A 24,083-nucleotide genomic window follows, 5' to 3' on the forward strand; every position below is an offset into this window, starting at 1 on the left:
ATACTCTCAAGGTCCCTTTGTAATTCTGAACAATCCTCAATGTTATTTATTTCCCTATAATCTGCATACAAACTTATTTTTGATGTTATGTTGTTCCCTAAATCATTTGTGTATATTAAGAAAAGTAACGGACCGATTATACTACCCTGTGCAATTCCCTTCCAAACTTTCTCTTCCTGTGATACGTTAATTCCTACTTTGACTTTCTGAACCCTTGAATTTAGAAATGTTTTTACCCAACATGTAACCCTTATGTCCAATCCTATTCCCTCCAATTTCTTGAATATTCCATGTTCCACTCTATCAAAGGCTTTGGAAAGATCTATGGCTATGCAATCTAACTGGCCTCCTGAATCCAATTGATCTGATATGTCCTCCTGAAATCCCACCACTTGTGCCTCACAAGAAAATTTCTTTCTAAATCCATACTGGCTCCTCATGAACCAATTTTTATCATCACATATCCCTCTGATGTACTTTGATATTAAACTCTCCAGTATTTTACAAACTATACTGGTCAGGCTGATTGGTCTGTAGTTCACTGGTTTCCTTTTATCACCCTTTCCTTTATAAATTGGTATTATTATAGATTCCTTCCATTCCTTTGGTATTACACTATTATTTATGACATAGTCAAAGAGAAATCTTAAATAAGGCACTATGTACCACCCCATTGTCTTTATCACCTCCCCAGTAATTTGATCACTTCCTGCTGCTTTTCCTTGCTGAAGCAGTTGGATTTCTCTGAAAATATCTTCATTTGTGAACGAGAAGCATCTTGTTTCCCTCTGTGTCTGTCCCTCTGTAACTTCTGTTTCGGTTTCCAACTCCTGACAATCATCTACTGAATCTCTAAATTCCCTACTAAAGAGGTTTGCTTTCTTAGTATCTGTTAAATAGTGTTCACCCCCTTCTCCCACCATTGTAGGAATTTGGATTCCTTTTCCTTTTTGATTCCTGATATATGAATACAGCTTTTTCCATTTCCCTTTGTGGTCATTACCCTCTTGAAGTATGCCATTCATATAATTCTCTTTTGCTTCCTTTTTCACTCTATTCAGTTTCCTCATTAGCTGTTTTCTACTTTCTCTACTCTCCCTACCTTCTTTGATTTTCCTGTTTACTGTTCTACATTTTCTTTTTAATTTTCTTATTTCCCTTGTATAATAAACAGGGTCTGAGTTAATTTTACCCTTCTTAACAGGTACAAATCTCTTCTCTCCTTCCCAAATGATTTCTTTGAATTTAGCCCAAAGTGTATCCACATTACTCCCTTCACTTATCCAACAACTGAATTGTGATTTAAGGTAAGTCCCAAATTCATCAACTTTAGTTTTTCTGTACAATTTCTTGTCTTGTGTGACCCTCTTATTAAGCCTTTTTGGTACCAGTCCTGCATCCATTATTACAGCCTTATGGTCACCTATTCCTTCAATTACCTCAGTTTTATCAACAATTTCCCATGGTTTAACCAAGAATACATCTAGTAAGTTATTGAGACGAGTCGGTTCTTGTACTACTTGTGTAAATCCTCCCTCCCAAATTAATTTATTTGCCAGTTTCTGTTCATCGGCTTCACTTATAGCTCCATTCCATTCAACCGCAGGCAAGTTTAGATCTCCCCCAATTATTACCACATCATTATTATTGTTCTTATGAGTATAATCTATTATTTTCTCAAATATTTCCATGTCTCTGTCCTCTCTTCCAGGCCTGTATGTTCCTATAATTCCCACCTCCTTCATATTATCACAAATTAATTTTATCCCTAATATTTCATCCCTTTCATCAGTAAACCATTCATGTGAACAATATGTTTCCTTCACCAGAATAAACACCCCCCTCCCTTTTTATCTCCTCGGTCTCTACGATAGACTGTGTACCCTTCTGGAAATACTTCTCTATTACCCACCCCTTCTCTCAACCACGATTCAACTCCTATCACTACATCAGTCTCATAAGATTCCATCAATGTACTGAATTTTAATTGTTTATTTACTACACTCTAACAGTTTACCAAGAGCAATCTCAGACCCACTTCCTCCCTAAAAATTGACTGTTGCAATTGGGTAACTTGAAATTCCTTAATTTCCTGAGTTTCATTTTCTAGTTGACTGAGCCAGCTTGAAGTACAGCTGGCTCTTTCTACTAGTTTTCCTGGTCGGTATTATAACTCAAGGGAGTGGCCTTTTTTACAGTACATATCTTATGATTAATAAAATCTAGAACAATATTTGCTACCTTTCGTTTACCTGAATTGTTTAGATGAAGGCCATGCTTTGTGTAACAATGTCTCTCGAAACTGCTGCTATCAGTTACCTGTGTATTACGAAAATGTTTACAAATTTTAACCATATCTGTATTAACTTTGTCCACTTCAATGTTCACACACGAGTCTCTAATCAAATCATGCCTGTGGGGCACGTTCACTACAAAGATGTTAGTGTGAGTCAGCTTACCTAGTGTACATTTAAGTTCAGAAATAACATTCTTGGCGTCGTTGTGAGGTACGTCGTTCGTCCCGCCGATGATCACTACTGCATCACGACTTCCGAGATTTCTTGCCGCCTGCTCCGTGTTTTCCAATACCTTCTTCATTGGGGCCCCAGGATAGATGACTGCCGATGCTGCAATATCTTCATTGACCATTTTCTCCGCAATTCCCCTCGCCTGGCTATCACCAAATATAAGAATGTTCGACACTTTCGCCGGTGCACTGTGTGGGATTTTAGGCCTAACTTTGCCGCTTCTCGTAACGGATTTTGCGCTATACGTTTGACTGCTTCCCGTACGGATACCTTGCGTATCGCTTACTTCCCTCGGGGCTGAAAATATGTTTTTGGTGTCAATTACAAAGTTGTCCTTATTAAACTGTACACTTTTCCTCCTAGAATCTGAAGCAACTTGACACCACGCGCTAGAATTCTCGGAGCCACCTGTGTTCTGAGTGTTTACTGGTACCGGTACTTTCGATTCCAGTAAACGTACCTTTTCCTTTAAAATCTCATTCTCCGCTTTTAATGCTTGTACATCCTGTTGTAATAAAGAGAGAATTACAAGTACATTATCATTACCTCCATCCTCCAAGTAATGAGACGCCAGCGATTCGTTGACCGTTGTAGGCCTAGGTTTGCTACCGCTATTCATATTGCTCTCGCCACAGCTAACACAATTCCAAGTATCTTCATTTTTAGCAAAACTAGCACTACATATACACTCAAAATGGTACCAAATTAAACAATTTTCACACTGGATACCATTCTTCACTCGCTTCTTGTTTACACCACATTTGTTTCAGATTATTTCGCAAGAGAACCGGGAGCTATCTTCACTTACATCCTTCGCTGACGCCATCTTTTAATCATTATACGGTGCATTCCTTTGTGAATTTTTTACATAATATTACACCTCATCTTGCATAATTTCATCAATGAAGTATAAATTGTCATTATTACATTACGTGTGTTCTTCATGATTCATTGAACTTTCGAGAACTTATGTCTCTCTCGCTATAAGAATCATGATCGAATAACTAGAAGAATGATCACTTTAGCACATTAAGATGATTTGTCAATTATCTTCCCACATTATAGAAGATAGCCTAATAATGGTTTAATATTTGCATTAATTAGATACGTTTCCTTAATTAGACAAGCTTGGTGTTGTTGAGTGAGCACAGAGAGTGATTTATTACCTTAAACTGTGCTCTTCGCTTCATATGCTCAGTAATATACTCTCCATAATGCAATATTGGTTGCTACTTCCTCACTGTTCATAAATATGAGCTATCATTCCATTCTGTGACTTAAGAAGGCTAGGCTATTTTCATTGAGCACTAACCGCCTTCTTAAATAGAGCATCGTATGTTATTAAAGCCTATTATTAACACTCCTTCATTTACATCCACGTTCATTACTTTTAACATAACTTATCTTTATATCATAAGTTTAGTTCCTAATGTACATAAGTAACATTTGGGTGACAATTTATACTTCATTGATGAAATTATGCAAGATGAGGTGTAATATTATGTAAAAAATTCACAAAGGAATGCACCGTATCCATCCCTGTTAGTGTTTTAGGTTCTAAGTTAAACAAATTGGTCTGTGATTTTTAACACTTAATTGTTAGTGCACTACGTTGTTAATGAAATTCAAATAATAGAACTATTACAATATCAACACATTTCAACTCTTAGAAGTACACTCATCTTCATAAACAACAGAATACCTTGAAAGACTAGAGGTAGGAAGTTCATATTCACAGGACATGTTCATTAGTATTTTCTGCAGAAACGATTAGCATTTCAGTACCCCAGGTTCGGCATGTGCCGCGTTGCCTAGTAGGCGCTGAGTCCTCCAGGGGCACTGATAACTTATTCCATGTGTGATGGCATCAACACGTATAAGGCACAGATGGGGTCCTGGATTATAGTCATCCATGCTGCATTCACCTGGCTCCACAGTTCATCTTTGGTGGTTGGCATTGGGTCAGAGCTCCACACCCGTCCTTTCACCATATCTCACACATTTTCAATTGGCGCCAAGTCCGATGATCAGGTGGGCCAGGGCAACCGTTTGACATTCTGTGACAACAAGAAAGCACGTGTTCATGCAGCGACATGTGGTCGCGCATTGACCTGCTGAAAGAAGGCGTCTGGGGTGTTGTGCAGAAAGGGTGTGGCTAAGTTCGCAGGATGTCATTCACGTAGGTCAAACTGGTAACAGTGACCTGGACACACACCAACTCTGATTTGTGGTTGTACCCAATAGCACCCCACACCATAACGCCTTTAGTTGGCGCTGTATGTCTTGTGTGAAAGCAGTCAGTGTGATGCCTCTCCCCCTGTCTGCGGCGACCCAAAATGCGGCCATCATTTTCAAACAGAAAGGACCTGGATTCGTCCGAAAACACTATCTGCTGCCATTCCTGTCCCCAGTGACGTCATTTCATACATCATTGCAGTCTAGCATGTTTATGCACATTGGTCAAAGTTAGGCGGAGAAGTGGAAGACGCGCTGGTAACCCATATCGTAATCAACGGGGACGGATTGTCACTCCTGGTAGTGAACGATGTGTTCCACTGTTGCGCCAGAGCCGAGGAAGACGCAAATCTATGCTGCAATGCCATCCGTGTGAGGTGTCGATCTTCTCTGGTTGGTGTGACCGGACCCATCTCGTTGTGATCTACGGCCTTCTATGAACGTTCTGTACACAACCGCTGCACTGCCGACACACTTCGCACACAAGCAGCAGTTTACCAGATAGATGTATCACGTTCTCTCATGCCAATAATTCGCCTTTTTTCAAACTCACTAACTTGACAATACTTTTCTTGCATACGTCTGCGAGGCATCGGGCACGTCTGCTCAAGTCACGCTGATCCATTACCTTTGGTTTATAGTGACAACGAGAGCCGCAGGCACAATTTACGAGTCCGTGGTTGTGCGCAGGGATATCGATGTGGACCTTGAACCTGAGGATCGGCATGTTTCAAATGCTAATCGTTTCTTCAGAACATACTAATGCATATGTCCTGTGAATATGAACATCCTATTCCTAGTCTTTCAAGGTGCTCTGGATTTTATGGACATGAGTGTATTTCAATCATTCACAAAATTTACCAACACCAATAAGTAGATGAGAAGCGGTAAGAATCTGTAACAACACAAAATAATAGAAGATATTATTTCAAGAATGAAGTCCTTCTGAAAAGGAAATTAATATTTAAAAAGGTTCTCTACCTTTTATGATGGAAGTTGATTAAGTCCTGGCTGGCAACGTCTCACGATTGGTCCCTTTAGCACCCTTTAGGGTGTTGTGGGATCTCCCCTTTTAGTGGCACATTCCGGAAGTAATATCCCTTGCAAGGTGCACCATGATGAAAGTAGAGATTCCTCTTGCAAGCAGCATGATGATTCCCCTTGTTCGTTGTCTTGCAGGCTTCTTGTAACAGTAGGCTTCCACTCATACACATATACACATACTGACACAAACTGAAACTAAAGTGGCACGTTAATATGTGTTCCAACCATGCCTATTTAAATGTCAGTCGACAGGTAACTTGCGGGTTCAGATGATTTGCACACCACACGTGTTCTGGAATTAATATTGTAGTGGTTATGTCGCGCAGAAGACGAAATAATGTGTTCCCTTTGTAAGACATCACGGCTAATAAACGACGTTTGGCATTGAATATCTTGTCGAATTATAGTGGGAAAGCGAAGTGAAGTTGTGCTTTAAAGTAGAGCAGTATGAAAACAGTAAAGTAAAATCTGAGTAAGTTGAGCGTCGGTTTCACACTGATTTTATCAGTCCTCAGTCTAGAAGGTTTGATTAGTAGGAAACCAATCATACATTTCTTCACGTCTTCTTATAGTATCATGGTTCAAAACTGTTCTTGTGAAGAATTCTGAAAACTTGCCGGGCGGTGTTAGCCTTGAAAATTTTAACTGTTCATATCTGTCGCATGTTAACCTCCTGACCAATAAGAAAATAGGGACGGGTCGCCACACGACCATGCAGCTATGAGCTTAAAGGCGAATTTCTCCAAGGTTATTAGATCTTGGCCTTCACCAGAGCTGTTATAAATGACCCATTGACCGAATTAAATTAAGCTTTTGCGGCAATCTCAATTTTAACTCCAGTTATGCCATTTTCGGGTGCAGTGTGTTGTAGATGAAAGATTTATTTCCACAGTATACACTGCTGTATTAATTATACAGAAGTATTAAAAGTGCATTATTTTGATTTATTGATGCCTTGTTGAATTAGTAAAATTGGTTTGCCGAAATCCTGTGTGTGGTGTGAAAATCGCATTTTCAGTATAGATTGTTGTGTAGAACTTTAAGGTGAAATTATCTGTAGACTTGTACAGTGCTTACGCAGTGTCATTCTACATTATTAACAGTTAACTTCTCTGAGATGCCCAGCTATCGTTTAGCTGTTAATGTTAATACTATAATTGGTTTTACAGTAAAATAATGATAATCATTACATTTACTATTTCTTAATTGATATTTCACCCATGTGTCATTGAAATGTGTTTGATCCAACCCAGTCTCCTCATTTTGGAGATAAATTGACCCGTGAGTATTTCTCTATGCCCAGATACCTTTGATGCATGATTCCCGTTTACAGCATATACCCTGCAATTTACTAGTATTTTCGTACACTTCTCTGAGTATTAGCTTCCAAATATTCCATGCGATAATTCTGGACGTCGGTTTATCTTCACATACATTTGTACTTTGTTTCTTAATATGGATAGATCTGTGTTGATGTAGGACAGTCAAAGTTCATAGAACTATTGTGATAAACCTTTTTCTTGATTGTTGTCTCTTTTCCTTTGTCTCTCAGTGAGAGACTTTGCTTGTTGTATCGTGTGGTACCGAATGTTCTCATTATCAAGAAATGTTAGTTGAAGTGAATTGTTCTACTCTAACTGAAGTTCTGTTAGGTTCAACTTGCATTAGCTTGATCACCTCAAGAATCATGTCTTTGGCTGTTCTTCTGAGCAGGACATCTTTCATGGGGTTACTTCGGAATGTGTTGCAAGAATATAAGCATAAATTTGGAAGCATTGTCTATCGTAATTACAATGCCGATAGGCTTGATAAGTCTCTTAAAGGGATTCTTGGTGAAGGGCATACATAGAAGCTGCGAAGAAGTAAGGGCCACCTCGATCCTAGATCCGAAGAGCATACGTAGGCAGCCCGTCTTGACTTCAAGGGAGGAAAGCATGCTCTGCATAGAATTTTGGGATTCTACTTTACTCTTTACTTTTCCAAAGTAACCCCATGTATCGTATTATTTTGGACATGTATATGAAAACTTATGTCCAAATGTGCATGTACATCTGGGGAACTGTGAAAGCTGAATTTTAAAAATAAAAACTTTAATTTTAACGTATTGTTTGAAATTACATATTAAGATACTCTCACAAAAAGTATTGGAAGAGAAGGAATTCAAGCAATTGCTTCCTTGTTGCACTGAATAACTGGCCATGTAGCTCTAGGTCTGCATTTATAAGATGCTGGGCTCGAAGCCACTGTCGACAGCCCTGAAGTGCATGTTTCACATTTTCACAGCAAACAAATGGTGTGAATGTACCTTAATTAAGGCCACAATTGCTTCCTTCTCATTCCTAGCCATTTTAGCTCATCATCGCCATATGACCTATCTATGTCGGTGTGAAAGAGAAATGGTAGAAACCATCAAATAAACAATATGCCGTAGGTTATGTTCAATTAACTTTCATTAATATGGCTTAAATTTATGATTATAACTGGCCACTGTTCTTTGACAGATAATTACATTCAAACTATTCAACCTTTTTGTCTCTTTGATAAATCAAGGAAACTAAATTTTATGTACATAGTCAATGAATATTTACATTCTCATAAGTTCCATAGATTCATACTTTAGGAATATTTGTTGCTTCAGTTAAACTATTGTAGTTAGGATACATCTAAATGTGGCTTAGAATTATTGTAGAATAGTTATTTTATTAGTAAATATCATTCTTGCTTTATTATTACTTAATATTTTTATTCTATTGTTCCTGTTAACCTGTTGCAATTTGGATAATGTAAGTCCGGTTTAGAATTGAAGTGTAGCTATGTAATTAGATCTTAAGTTGCTCGCTTTGGAAAGGCCAGAAATCTCATGACATCAAAGATGTCTGTGAACTTATCTGCCAGGTTACATCCAGCAGGAATGGTGTTGATTTCATTGCGTGCGCAAGCATGCAAGATTGAGTTGCTGAGTTTCAGCGCTATACCGACAGCCTTATGTGAATTACATTCGGCGTTGCATCCTCTCGAACCTGTGTTGTCTATGTCACAATCTGGCTGTGATGACCTGGATAAGGAAGAGCATTGGCAGGAGCTACGAGGTCATGTTGCAGCGTATCCTGAAGATGAGTTTCCACTTCTCTGTGATGACCTTAATGCGCATGATGGTCACTAAGAATTTTTATAGCTGTCATGGTGGTAATACCTTCGGTATCTGATATGATGATGGAACTCATATTTGAGGTTTCACTTGTGGTGACTGCAGCAAGCAAATTGACCTTATCGTTGTTCAGCACCGTGATCTACGACGAAGAAAGGATGTGAACATTCACATCATCTGACTGTATTCCACCTCTGCATAAGGTAGGCATAGCGGATTTAAGGACCTCTATGCCCTCGAGAACATCAAGTGGTGGAAGCTTAAAGACTAGAAGGAGACCCTAGCAACAACAGAAATTTTCCTCTTGTTGATCTTAATGCATTTGACAATATGTAGACACATTCTACAGATCTTTCACTGCAACCGTCACATTAAACTTGGGTACGATATAACCTAGTTCCTCTTGTATTCAATATCTAACGTTCCTATGGATGATTGCAGTCCAAGAAGAGTTGTAGGATAAGACGAAGGCATACTGTATATAAATTGGCTTTCAAAAAAGACTCCAGAACACAGGGAAAGAATTGTCTTTGAGGAACCTGTGGCTAAGAAATCTGTCGCTGAATCGAGACGCACTCACTGTAATGACCTGTGTACAAGGTGTCTGAGAACTATACTGACAGAGAAATCAGGGATGCTCTTCTTGTAATGTTGAGAATGATGGTGCAGTCAGATTCTCGGGGAAATGTTTCCTTTTGAGGAAATTAAAGTGACCTTGTTACTTCCGGTCATGCAGTTCAGATTGATGAACTAGCTCTATTTGCTATGTCAGAGAGTCAGCCGCTGTGCATCAGAAAAAAGGGAGGGGAAGTGAAATTTGGAGACATAGGTAATTCTCGATGCGAATGCACAAGTTTCTTGTTCTTTTCGCATAGTCGCTTCCAAACTCCTGTAGGCACTGTACAGTTTGTTCTACACGAATTGACTACTATGTGAACCCTATAGAAAGAGAAGACATCTTGTAACAAGAATACAGGCAGCTTTCCAAACCGTTCGCCACACACTACACATCCTGGACATAGTCCATAGTCACTCACTACTACGCCATAGTGAACTATACACCAAAGTAGGAGGGGGCCTTATTGAACATACACTGTAATCAAACCATTGGGCGTGCTGATTCCTTCGTTCAGTATTTCATTGAGTTTACAATATTATGAGGGAAGGAATACACAATCTTCGAGCATGTTCATTAATATAGAATATTACTGCGACAAACAGACGAGAGGAGAAACAATCTGGTGCTTTCCTTGACTAACATGCGTGTCTTAAATACAGTGTGTTCTTGAACTCTGTGTGCAGTTACGGCTATTAGATAAATGGACTGTGGATATTGCCTGTTAGAGACAATCCTTTCGAAGTCGTATGAGGAAGCATTATCTCTGTCTGCTCATACACTCCACAACACCTCCCTACCCTTATCTTCCCTGAAAGGCGGCAGCAGCTCTTCAATTTCAATCGCGCACCAGGGAGTAACAATTTAACCTCATTTTCTCAAAATTATAATTTTTCCCGCCAGTCTGATTGAACCATTATTCTTAACATAATACGTAGAGCATTCTTGAATTTTTGTCGGTGTAGTCTTGATAAACTCTGTACACCACTGAGCTCAAGGGAAGAAGAAGAGAACTGTTTTCCATCTGACGAAAATTGACACAAGTATTGAGCACACTGTCTGCATTAGAGACAAAGATGACCAGTGATTAGAGGACAAACAATAAATCCTCAATCATTGGCAACAACATTTGTAGATATTTCCTGCATTGAATTACCACATCACCCTATTCCTGATGGTAAGTCCCATCCTATGCATCACATCAAAGGAAGTGGAGAGTGCCATTAGGAGTATGATGGACCAAAAAGCGCCAGGACCGGATGACCATCCAGCAAACTTCTGGAAGATGAAGCAGTTTAAAGAACTCATTATCAACTGGCTGACAAGCTTATTCAGTGCCAGAGTTGACTCTGGCTCTGTTCCCAGTCATTGGGTTGTAAACATCCTTGTGCCTATTTTTGAGCAAAATGACGATTCAGCAGAATGTGCAAATTACCATCCAAATTGCACCCAGTTGTACATGAGAAGATCTTTTAGAGTAGCCTTCATTATTGACTGGGTGAAATCACCGGCATTATTGCTATCCAATGCATCTTCATTAAGGGTGTTGGAACAACTCATGCAATTTTCACTGCCAGAATGCTAATTGAAAAGCACTGAGAGCACCAGCCGGCAGTGTACATTGTCTTCCTTGATACTGGAATTACTTTCAGCCGTGTTACTACGGCTTGTTGCTGTGTACGGTGTTGAATGTTGACAGATTTAGAAAGGTATGAAGTAGCAATTACACAACATGGGAATGTGTGTACTTCATTAGTCGATGGGCATCGCAGCCGTCACTCGTGACGCATAGGATATGTCACCAATGGTTTCGTCATGTCCTTTTGCAGTACCTGACGCAGTTGACAGTTTCACCTAATCCTTTGAAATTACTTTACAATATCCACTATAAGGAACATTGAATGTAATATACAAAAATTTAAAACTAGAAATGCTGCTGGGATGGGTAAAATTTCTGGGCATATACGAAAGTCAGTTCTTTGAGATATTGATTAGAGTATGTATGAAACAGCTATACCAGATGAATGAATACTTAGTATAGTAGCACTCTGTGTATAGAGAAAATACGCTAAACTTAAAGCTAGTAATTACACAATAGTCGTCTTGACTTGTGTTGCATGCAAGCTCTTGGAATGCATTCTTTCTGATTATGTTATACACATTTAAGAAATTACCAACTGGCTCGATATAAGGTAGTTCAGATTTAGGAAACGTTATTCCACTGAAGCTCATCTTGTGGATTCCAGCATGATATAGCAGATATATTAGATTCAGGAAGTCAAATGTATCACGATTGACATATCCAAGGATTTTCTTAGGGTAGATCTCGGGAAACTACTGACAAAAAATTAGTGCGTTCGGGATAGATAAAACAGTGGCTAAATGGGTGACTATAAAGATATGGCCAAATTATTAAACATTAAAAATTCGAGAATTGAACAGATAAGATGTTACCAATTTTAAAGTTGATGACATGAGTACTTTTTATGCACCCCCTTAGCTTTCATGAGCGACTTGATTAGACTGGGCATACCCTCAAACAGTATTTTACACTAACTCTTTAAATCGTCATCATGACACCAGATCTGACCGAGCTTCTCAATCAAGCCAATTTTTGTCGTTATAATTTTTTGGACTTTTCTTTGCTATTTTCTAAGGATATTCTATGGGGTTCATGTCTAGACTGTTTCTAGGCTTTGTTCTTGCATAAAAATCTTATCTTGCATAAAAATAAATTCACTTTGGCCGAATTACTCTTGCACTTGAGCTACCAAACGGGTTCTTAATACTATTCTGTTCACGTCTCATAGTTCCTTCTACAATATACGCTGACTGACAGTGACAATGCAACACCAAGGAGGAGTGGTTCGAAAGGGATGAAAGTTGGGGAAAAACAGAGACGGCACGGATGAATAATTGATGTTTATTTCAAACCGATATGCAGGTTACACAATGCGCACGGCATCGACTCAGTAGGATGTAGGACCACCGCGAGCGGCGATGCACGCAGAAACACGTCGAGGTACAGAGTCAATAAGAGTGCGGATGGTGTCCTGAGGGATGGTTCTCCATTCTCTGTCAACCATTTGCCACAGTTGGTCGTCCGTACGAGGCTGGGGCAGAGTTTGCAAACGGCGTCCAATGAGATCCAACACGTGTTCGATTGGTAAGATCTCCGGAGCGTACGCTGGCCACGGAAGCATCTGTACACCTCGAAGAGCCTGTTGGGAGATGCGAGCAGTGTGTGGGCGGGCATTATCCTGCTGAAACAGAGCATTGGGCAGCCCCTGAAGGTACGGGAGTGCCACCGGCCGCAGCACATGCTGCCCGTAACGGTGGGCATTTAACGTGCCTTGAATACGCACTAGAGGTGACGTGGAATCATACGCAATAGCGCCCCAAACCATGATGCCGCGTTGTCTAGCGGTAGGGCGCTCCACAGTTACTGCCGAATTTGACCTTTCTCCACGCCGACGCCACACTCGTCTGCGGTGACTATCACTGACAGAACAGAAGCGTGACTCATCGGAGAACACGACGTTCCGCCATTCCCTCATCCAAGTCGCTCTAGCCCGGCACCATGCCAGGCGTGCACGTCTATGCTGTGGAGTCAATGGTAGTCTTCTGAGCGGACGCCGGGACTGCAGGCCTCCTTCAACCAATCGACGGGAAATTGTTCTGGTCGATATTGGAACCGCCAGGGTGTCTTGCACATGCTGAAGAATGGCGGTTGATGTGGCGTGCGGGGCTGCCACCGCTTGGCGGCGGATGCGCCGATCCTCGCGTGCTGACGTCACTCGGGCTGCGCCTGGACCCCTCGCACGTGCCACATGTCCCTGCGCCAACCATCTTCGCCACAGGCGCTGCACCGTGGACACATCCCTATGGGTATCGGCTGCGATTTGACGAAGCGACCAACCTGGCCTTCTCAGCCCGATCACCATACCGCTCGTAAAGTCGTCTGTCTGCTGGAAATGCCTCCGTTGACGGCGGCCTGGCATTCTTAGCTATACACGTGTCCTGTGGCACACGACAACACGTTCTACAATGACTGTCGGCTGACAAATCACGGTACGAAGTGGGCCATTCGCCAACGCCGTGTCCCATTTATCGTTCGCTAAGTGCGCAGCACAGCGGCGCATTTCACATCATGAGCATACCTCAGTGACGTCAGTCTACCCTGCAATTGGCATAAAGTTCTGACCACTCCTTCTTGGTGTTGCATTTGTTCTGTCAGTCAGTGTATAATCGTCCACAGCCATACCAAGAAAACACACTGCAGACCATCACTATAGTTGGATGCTTCACTCAATCTGGATGGAATGCTTCTCCTTATCTTCTGACATATTGACTTGTCTCTTCTATGACAGCAAATACCGATTCGTCACTAAAGCAAACCTGAAATAAATAAAACAAGTAAGCCTAGCATTAAGTGCAATAAGCTGTATGGTTTAAAAGAAGAATTTCATACATTTACTGTGCTGTACGGTTACATCACTTAGATTGGGTTATAATGGAATAATGAATGGTATTTTAGGAATTACAGTAATTGTCATGGACTTGCCTGTTTCCATTCATCCCATGACCAATTCTGGAGAGTCGTGGCACACTGGAACCTCTTTACAGCAGTAGTATAATTGGACAGTTCTGCCGCACCTCCGCCGCCGCACGCCTCCGCCCGCCTCCTCCTCCGCCGCCGCCTCCGCCTCCGCCTCCGCCGCCGCCCGCGGGAAATTTGAATTTTGGCGGGAAATTTGAATTTTGGCGCGAGATTTGAATTTGTAAACAAAGCCACGTGCTTTTTGACAGCTGTCATCGACAACAACGCATCGCTAACCTCACTGCTGCCATCTTGACGGGCCTAAACCTCACTAGTGCCAACTTAACCTAACTAGCGTGAGGTAAACAAAGCCACGTGTTTTTTGACAGCCACGTGCTTTTTGACAGACAACAACGCATCGCTAACCTCAGTACTGCCATCTTGACGGGCCTAAACCTCAGTAGTGCCAACTTAACCTAACTAGCGCGAGGTAAACAAAGCCACGTGCTTTTTGACAGCCACGTGCTTTTTGACAGATTTGTAAACAAAGCCACGTGCTTTTTGACAGACAACAACGCATCGCTAACCTCAGTACTGCCATCTTGACGGGCCTAAACCTTAGTGGTACCAACTTAACCTAACTAGCGCGTGGTAAACAAAGCCACGTGTTTTTTGACAGCCACGTGCTTTTTTGACAGCTGTCATCCGCCATCTTTAAACCACAAAGCACTGTGCTACCCTCTATATCGCAGTAGCTGCAAAATTCGTCACCTGTCATCGGCAGTGCTGCCATCTTGACGGGTCTAAACCTTAATGCTACCAACTTAACCTAACTAGCGCGAGGTAAACAAAGCCACGTGCAGCTGTCATCCGCCATCTTTGAGCACAGTGCTGCCCTCTTTAGCTACTTACCTTTGAAATGTGGTGGCGGATAATTTGAAAAATGCTTTTTTGACAGCAGCCATCTTGCATCGCAAACCTCAGTGCTGCCCTCTTTAGCTAGATACCTGTGGTGGCAGACAATTCCACGTGACAGCAGCCATCTTTAATCAAGAGAGCACCGTGCTGCCCTCTATGTGGTGGCGGCAAATTCCACGTGCTCTTGTTTGGAAACAAACTCACGTGCTTTTTTGACAGCTGTCATCTGCCATCTTTAATCAACAGAGCACAGTGCTGCACTCTATGTGGTGGCGGCAATTTGAAAAATTCTATGTGCTCTTGTTGGGAAACAAAGCCACGTGCTTTCTTGACAGCTGTCATCCGCCATCTTTAACCAACAGAGCACTATGCTGCGGGCAATTTCGTCAGCTGTCATCCGCCATCTTTAATCCAGAGAGAACAGTGCTGCACTCTATGTGGTGGCGGTAAATTCCACGTGCTTTACAAACCTATGCGCTTTTCTGTCATCCACCATCTTTAATCCAGAGAGAACAGTGCCGCACTCTATGTGGTGGTGGCAAATTCTACGTGGAAACAAATTCTACTCGCTCTTCAGCTGTCATCCACCATCTTTAATCAAAAGAGCACCGTGCTGCCCTCTTTGTGGTGGCGGATAATTTGAAAAAAATTCAGCAGCCATCTTTAATCCGGAGAGAACAGTGCTGCCCTCTTTAGCTACTTACCTTTGAGGCGGTTAATTTGAAAAATTCTTTTCGACAAGCAGCCATCTTTAATCCAGAGAGAACAGTGCAGCCCTCTTTAGCTACTTGCCTTTGAGGCGGTTAATTTGAAAAATTCAGCAGCTATCTTTAATCCAGAGAAAACAGTGCTGCCCTCTTTAGCTACTTACCTTCGAGGCGGTTAATTTGAAAAATTCTAGCTGCCATCTTTAATGAAAAGAGCATCGTGGTGCTATCTTGCGAGTAATATTTTACGTCACAGCTGTCATCCACCATCTTGCATTGCTAACCTTAGTGCTGCCCTCTTTAGCTACTTACCTTTGACAAGCTGTCACCCGCCATCTTGCATCGCAAACCTCAGTGCTGCACTCTATGTGGTGGTGGATAATTTTAAAAAATCTTTTTGACAAGCAGCCATCTTTAATCAACAGAGCACCGTGCTGCCATCTTTAGCTACTGCCATCTTACATCGCTTACCTCGCTGCTGCACTCTATGTGGTGGCGGCTAATTCGAACAAGTTTAATCACGCATCGGGCAAGCTAGAGTAAGCACGTGCTGTTGTGATCACGTCATCATGCATGTTTAGACTTGTCCGTTTTCTTAAGAGTAAGTCGATGTAAAGGAATGTAGTAGCGGTAAATTCGAACAAGTTTAAACATGCATCGGGAAAGCTAGAGTAAGCACGTGCTGTTGTGATGACGTCATTGTGCATGTTTAGACCTGATCGTTTTTCTTAAGAGTAAGTCGGAGTAAAGCAATGCAATAAGTACAACATTTTTGAATGCGATCAAATATTTATTTACAAATGTACTACAACAGTGTTCGTTTTTTGCTGCTGACAAGGTTGGTGTGCTTCTTAACAACGTATGCTTCTGAAATGCCTCCTGCAACATTCAAATTAAACAAAGCATTTAGAAATATATTATACTAAGTATGTTATGCTTTACAGAGAAGATCATGTACTTCTTACCTTGCTGTTATTCCTTTTCGGAATCATCATCATCATCATGAAGTACTAGAGAAAGTTCATTCATACACTGTGTACAGTGTTCAGTCCTCGGATTTGGTCCATCCCAATCATCATCACCATTTTCTCCTCGATGCGTGTAATGTCGTTCACAAGTTCTGCATAAAGCTACTTCGATTGACATCTTACTGTGTAGAGGAAGGATGTCCCAAAAATTATGTACGTAAGAGGCAGCGTACGTATATAAAAATCCTGGTGGTAAGTATTGAATAAGATGTTTCGGCATCGACGATCTACGTTTATAGAACATCTTAATAGCCTCACTCACTCGTGAAACATAAATAAGATGTTGCGTATGAGCATGCAAACAGCATGCACATTTACAGTTTTGTTCCATAGCGTACGATGTCGAAGCACACACTAATGAAAATGATAAAGATCTATTCTTATTTATAGTCTCGTAACAATATTCGTTAGCGGATGGTAAGTAACATCGCTCATATGAATAATAAGACAATAGGCTGCTGTGTTAGCAGGAATGTTTTCAGATGTTTCAAATTCTAAACGAATATCAACTGGAGATTCTTTTATAGATTCTTCATGATAAGAGCAGTCTATAACTACAATCGGTGCTTTATTTTTAAATTCTTGAGGTGTAAATAGCGGACGATCTTCTTTCTGATAATACGATGATTGAAATTTACAAAACATGTCATAGAGCATCCCAAACTTATTTTTCTCAAAGTTAATGTCGATGTTTTCGTAGGGATACGTAATTCCATTGAGATATAGTCTAACGTGTATTAATTTGCAGTGATCAAACAGTGAGCTATCTTTTTCGTGATTGAATTTACGATTAGTTTGAAATCCAAAAATAATGTACAAGGGCTTCTCAGTAAAACGTGATGTTTTAACAGCCCAGCTATGCTTGTTTGTAGGTGGTAACACAGGATATTCATGCAGCTCTCAACTTCTAAAACGTATAGGTAATGGTGTATCATTTTCTACAATCTTGAGCAATCGAAGTTTTTCACGATCAGATAAGGTTACATGTGGGATCCGCCACAGTATACGATGCAGTGTTATTTTCGATTCTACAGGTGTTTCTACTGCTTTAAGAGAATTGTAATCACTTCGATCACGGATTAGAATAAGCTCTTGTTTTACGTTGATTATAATACGTGTAAAGTCTTCTGCGAATCCAAAAATATGTTTCAGTGATAACATACCCGTAAAAGTTCCATCCTCATTAATCATCCAGTTGTTAGTAGCTTTTGGACACCATCCAGCCATCCGCAAAAGATTACTTTCTTCATCACAGAAAGAAGGGTAGAGTTTCATTGCGCTTGTAATACCAATATTCTTCGTTCGATCTATTTCAACATTATTTACTTCATATCGCGCTTCAGAAAAGAGAAAAGCTAGAGCATGGTTGTTTAGTTGTGAAGTGCTTGGTCCACTTCCATCAGACTTTTCTAATCGTCCTTCAATATAGAGGTAGCTTTCGTGTGGTAAGGTGTAAACATCTTGTTGATTAATAATAAAATGAATTTCATCATTGTTATTTAATCCAAACGTAAAAGGTTGATAGGAATGAAGCTCACTTCGTACTACACCTTCACGACTTTCTACTGTATTCGTAATGTCTAGCATTTCTTCCATTCTGTTGTAGTAGTGTATATCCTAAATCTTGGAGTATCTGCTTATGGGTATCTGTTAACTCGATGAGTCTCTGCACACATGTAGTATGTCTTCGGAATGTACACCGTGTTTTATAGATGGTTTTCATACTGGTTTAAGATGTAGTTTGTAAGCTACGTACGCGTGCTGATCTAAATGAATAAGCTGATTATGTTTATTTACAAGTCTAAGAGTAATGTTGCTAATGTGTTTTACAGACACAGGATGATAAAGAACTACTGCTGGTTTCTCACAAATAGTATATCCACGTTCCTCTGTAACAATAAAGTCGTGCAGGACGTGCGAAGGTTGTAGATTACTATTCAAGTCTGTAATAATATTACAAGTAATGTTCACATTATAATCATCGAAGAGTTTTATAGGTTGATCAGACTCGTAACGTACGTTCGGTAGGAGCTCCCTCGATGAAAATCCAAGCAGTGATCCAATCGAATCAGGTTGTGATTTGAAGTCAATCTTAAATGATGATTCAATAACACATTTATGCGTAATGTTGCTTATAGTGATTGAGAACTTGTAATTATGATTACTAAAACTATCTTCCCCAAACTGATCAATTAACGTACTTTCAATATAGTCGTGAATATCATCTACTGTATAACTACCTGAGGGTAGTGTTAGCACATACTCATCGTAATAGAACTTGTTTAAACCATCACGCACATTATAGATTTTATTGTAGCTTTCAAACGATACTAGTCCAAGACTATGCGGCTGATAACCAAGTTCGATTGGCGGATTAGAATAGATGGTTGTTTCAGGTCCTTCTCCACGTACAGCAAACGTTCTTTCACTGTTCGTCATCACGTAGATACTAATACACTTTCTCTACTGTCTGGGTTTGATATAAGAACATAAGACATAATCGTCCGCACATGCGTGTATTAAAGTTTTGCACACGGTTTTTATTGTAAACAATGTCTGCACTGCTTCCGAAATAACGTATGAGCTCAAAAGGAGGAGGTAAATCTCCATAGCTATCAAAATACCATACTTTAGATTTACGTTTTACATAAGCAACGTAATGAGTTCCAGGTCCACGACTGTCGTCCAAGTTAATTACGGCACTTTCACGTTCACGTGGACGTGCTGGTAGTTGATCGCGCATATACACTCCTCGAAAATAATGAATTCCTAGTTGTTTAGCAAACGTAAAAACTTCATCATGCGTTAGAGCTCGATATGGCAGTGCATTCAGTAGACGTTTTTTGGAGAAATGTAGATACCAAGCCCTTTCTTGTATGGCGCTAGCTTCATGTTCACACCTTTGCCTCGTAACGCAATTGCCTCCATCGTCTTGTTATGTCGTTCACTCTCTTTCAACTGTTGTTTCGCTTCTTCTACAGCTTTGACAGTTCTCGCTACAGCACTAGCACCACCTAGCAATGACCCTAAAGCTGCTAAGCCAGCAAACAGCGCAGGAAGAAATCCTCCTCGTTTTGGTACAGGAATAATTCGCGCACGTTTACTAAATATTGCTCTGCACTTTGGAGAAATTCTCGCTCTTGCTGCGCGTAACGCCTTAGTAATAGCTACACGAGGATTGTATTCCCCTCGAATAGCTTTTTGCGCAGCCTTTATAACATCTTTCCATCCAACAGTTTTTACTTTCTTCTTCTTCTTCATGTCGTTTGAATATCGTTGTTTCACCATGCTGGACACGACGTTACTAGTCAATAGCAAATCATAAACTAACCGTTGCCTCTTGTTTCGTTTAATATATATATTACTATTACGTACTTTATGATTCAGTTATCATGAAGATTATAAAGCAGCAAGACACGCTACCTGTTACCGACATTGTACCACATCTCTTACCTAGTTCTAGTACAACTACAAGAAAACGTCATGGAACGTTGTTTCCTTTTACTGTTCGATGTATTATATCAGGTCCGTCGGGATGCGGTAAAACAAATCTTTTACTCACACTTATTACTTCTGTAAATGGTGTACGCTTCGAGAATATTTACGTTTTCGCAAAGTCACTCTATCAGCCGCTATATACTATTCTACAAACTGTAATGCACGATCTAGTTAAAGATGGAATAAGATATTTTAAATTTAATTCACATGAGCAAGTACCATCACCAGACGATGTGCTTCCTAATTCTCTAATGATCTTTGATGATGTCGCAACAGAACAGCAAAACGTTATTCGTGCATTCTTTAGTATGGGTCGACATAAATATGTTGATTGCATCTATTTGTGCCAAACCTATTCTCGAGTGCCCAAGCAGTTGATACGCGACAACGCAAATGTTATTGTGCTTTTTCGTCAAGATGAGCGCAACATGCGACATGTGTATAACGATCATGTTAACACTGATATGACATTCGATGACTTTAAACGTATGTGTGCTAAATGTTAGTCATTACACCGTTACAGCTTTTTAGTTATTGATAAAGAAAGTGATGTACAGCATGGACGATATCGCATGGGTTTCGATCATTTTATATGCATTAACACAGAATTACAGTAACTACTTGATTAAAAACCACCATCATGTTAACATCTAGCAAGGAGATCACAAAACATATCATCCAAGCTCGAAACAATATTCGACGGAAATTTAAAGAGCTTAAACGTATTCAAGCAGACACGGATTTATTTTTAAAAACACAACTAAGTACACCACTCAAAGAAATTTTTAATTCTACTTCATTACCGCAGTCTACTTCAAGTTTTGCTTCTATGCAAACAGCATATCATAAAGAGAAGCATGAAGAAGAAAAGCATGAAGAAGATACGGAAGAGAAGAAGCAGGATGTAGATCAAGAAGAGGAAGATAAGGAAGAAGAAGAAGAAGAACTTAATGATGCATCACCATCTAAGCGTGTTGAGTTTTTAACTACAGATGTTATTGCAGAGACACCTACTACATCGACGCAAAATCTACCATCTTTGTCTGAGGTGATGATTACACCAGAGTATCGCAATCAGTTTAGAACTTTTATTCAAGATACCTATGGATCTCTCTTTGCACCTTATATAGAAAAACTTTTTACAGGACAAACTGACACTACCTATGGTATTCGCTACGAAGATGACTGTTTCCGGATAGGAAATTCAAATGTTAAGATTAATAGCAACAAACTCATTGTAAAAGGTGTTACCTATAAACCTACGAAAGGACTCTTAGAACTTCTTTTCTCACGAATACCTGACAAGGATATAATTTTACAAGATGATCTTAAAAAGTATAAAGCAATACTTTTTGCTACTGATGCAACACGACGTAATTACAAGAGAACAGAACCTGTAAATGCGAATAAGAGTTACAAGTATCGTGAGTTTATTTCTAAGCTGTTTCCGACTGCACGTAGTCTAGACGTTATCTACAAGCCTTTGTTGCCGTATGTGGATGTAAGATACTGGAATGACCCAAACTTACTCGTTGAACGATTACAACTTTTAAGAGCATCGCAAGAGGCTGGTCACACTGGTCACGGATCAGAAATTCTAGAAATAGAAAGAGAACTACGTTATGCCGGTATTATTTTGTAATGGCTCGTCAAGAGAAGATCTCACCTGTAAAGGTAAACATCGCACATGAGTTACATAAACCAGCACGTCGCACCTACTGTCGCAGACGCGTTATTACACGAGGAAAAGATGACCTCTGGCAAGCAGACTTAGTAGAAATGATTCCATATGCTTCTAGTAATAAGGGCTATAAGTATCTACTTACTGTTATCGATGTGTACTCAAAGTTTGCTTTTGCACAACCCGTGCGTTCTAAAACAGCAGCTCAAGTTAAAGAAGCATTTAAACATATTGTTGAAGAATCGAAACGCTGTCCAAGGCTTCTTCAAACTGATCAAGGTAAAGAGTTTTACAACAAGGATTTTTCTTCTTACCTCAAGTTACTTGGCATTCAACACTACTCTACGTTCAGCAATCTCAAGGCAAGTGTTGTAGAACGCTTTAATCGTACACTCAAAACAATGATGTGGCGAGAATTTACAGCGCAAGGTTCATATCGTTGGATTGATCTGCTACCTAGACTTTTATCTACCTACAACGATACACCTCATCGCACTATCGGAACAAAGCCACGTCTTGTTACAAAGAATACACCTCGTCTAGATGCTATTCATCTTGTAATCAAAACAGCTGATCCACGTCGCCATCGCTTTAAAGAAGGTGATTTCGTTCGCATCAGCAAACACAAGTCTATCTTTGCAAAAGGATACACACCTAACTGGAGCACTGAAATTTTTCAAATCAGAAGTGTTAAGCTTACTAATCCAGTTACGTATTTACTTCGCGATCTCAGAGGACAGCCTATTGAAGGAGGATTCTACATCGAAGAACTGCAGAAAACAAAATATCCTGATCACAATTATTTGAACGTGTTATTCGACGTCGTGGTAATAAACTGTATGTTAAATAGCTTGGTTTTAATAACAGCTTTAATTCATGGATTAATAAAGAGGATGTACTTTAAATCTTATGTGTGTTTTCTTTTAATCCTCTACGTTTCCTTTCTTCTAAGTCACTAGGAAATGCTGTAGGATTAAACAACACCTGTAATATGTTTTGACAATTCATATTTATTTTAGACTATATACATACATTTTTATCCTTTGTTTATTTTACGGTCTTCGACACTCAGTTTTCGTTTTATTGCACCAACAACGACAAGTGCTGCTATATTCTTCTGAGCAGTTAAAGCACTAGGTAATAACACACACACACACACACACACACACACACACACACACAGCATAACTTTACGAAGCAGATTTTAACAGCTACACGACACGCAGGCAGCATGTAACTACGTATCAGGCGAATGTGTTCTAGGGCCGCAGGGGAGATGAAGCACGAAGAAAAGAAGATCAATCACTCTATTGATGAGTCCACGCCCAACATGCTTCCTCATCTTTCTCCCAGCACGTTTCTTCACCTTTTCCTTGTTTACTCTCTCCACAGCCATGATAAGTGTTTATAAGCGAAGACAACTCGTTAGTTTTAGGTCCGTGATACAGTTTAATTAGTTGACATGTACGGCACTGTCTCACAGAAGGTCTTCTAGCTAAACTCACGTGTTCATGATGTAAACTACACGTTTGAAGCTCTGACAAAACGGGATCTTGAGTCCACTCACGAGGCACCTTTTCCCAAATCTTCTTTACAGCATTCGCAGCTACATTAACCAAAAATGCCTTTGGTAATGCATTTAACTCTTCTTCAGTAAAAGTGTTTAGTTTCTTTTTGCATGCATAAAACTTTACGATCGCCTTTTCAACTGCGTTACACTTAGTATCTGTTAGAAATGACATGATGTCTTTACTCTACAAATGTTTCTTTTACACTAAGGTTATTTCGACACTGCACTTTACATATGTTGTTCACTTCCCGGCATGCACTGCGACACAACCAATCAAAGAGCATACCTACATGTTGTAAAGACTGTTTACTTGTTTCTCTGCTATGCTCTTTCGGAAGAGTTTTAAATGATGGGCACCCCAATTCATGCATGTCGATAACTTCACATGATGATGGTAGAAAATCACGCAACCATTCTTTCTTTTCACAACCCTTTAAAAGAACAAGATCTGCTCTTGACAAATGTGCATTCATCATTAAAGGTAGAAAACGATAAGGTATTCCTTTTTCTTCCCACTTCAAACCTAAATTGTTTTCAATCCACTGAGTCTGCTTTTTATCTTCATCTGTT

The sequence above is a fragment of the Anabrus simplex genome, chromosome X (assembly GCF_040414725.1).
Source record: "Anabrus simplex isolate iqAnaSimp1 chromosome X, ASM4041472v1, whole genome shotgun sequence".
NCBI classification, from domain to species: domain Eukaryota; kingdom Metazoa; phylum Arthropoda; class Insecta; order Orthoptera; family Tettigoniidae; genus Anabrus; species Anabrus simplex.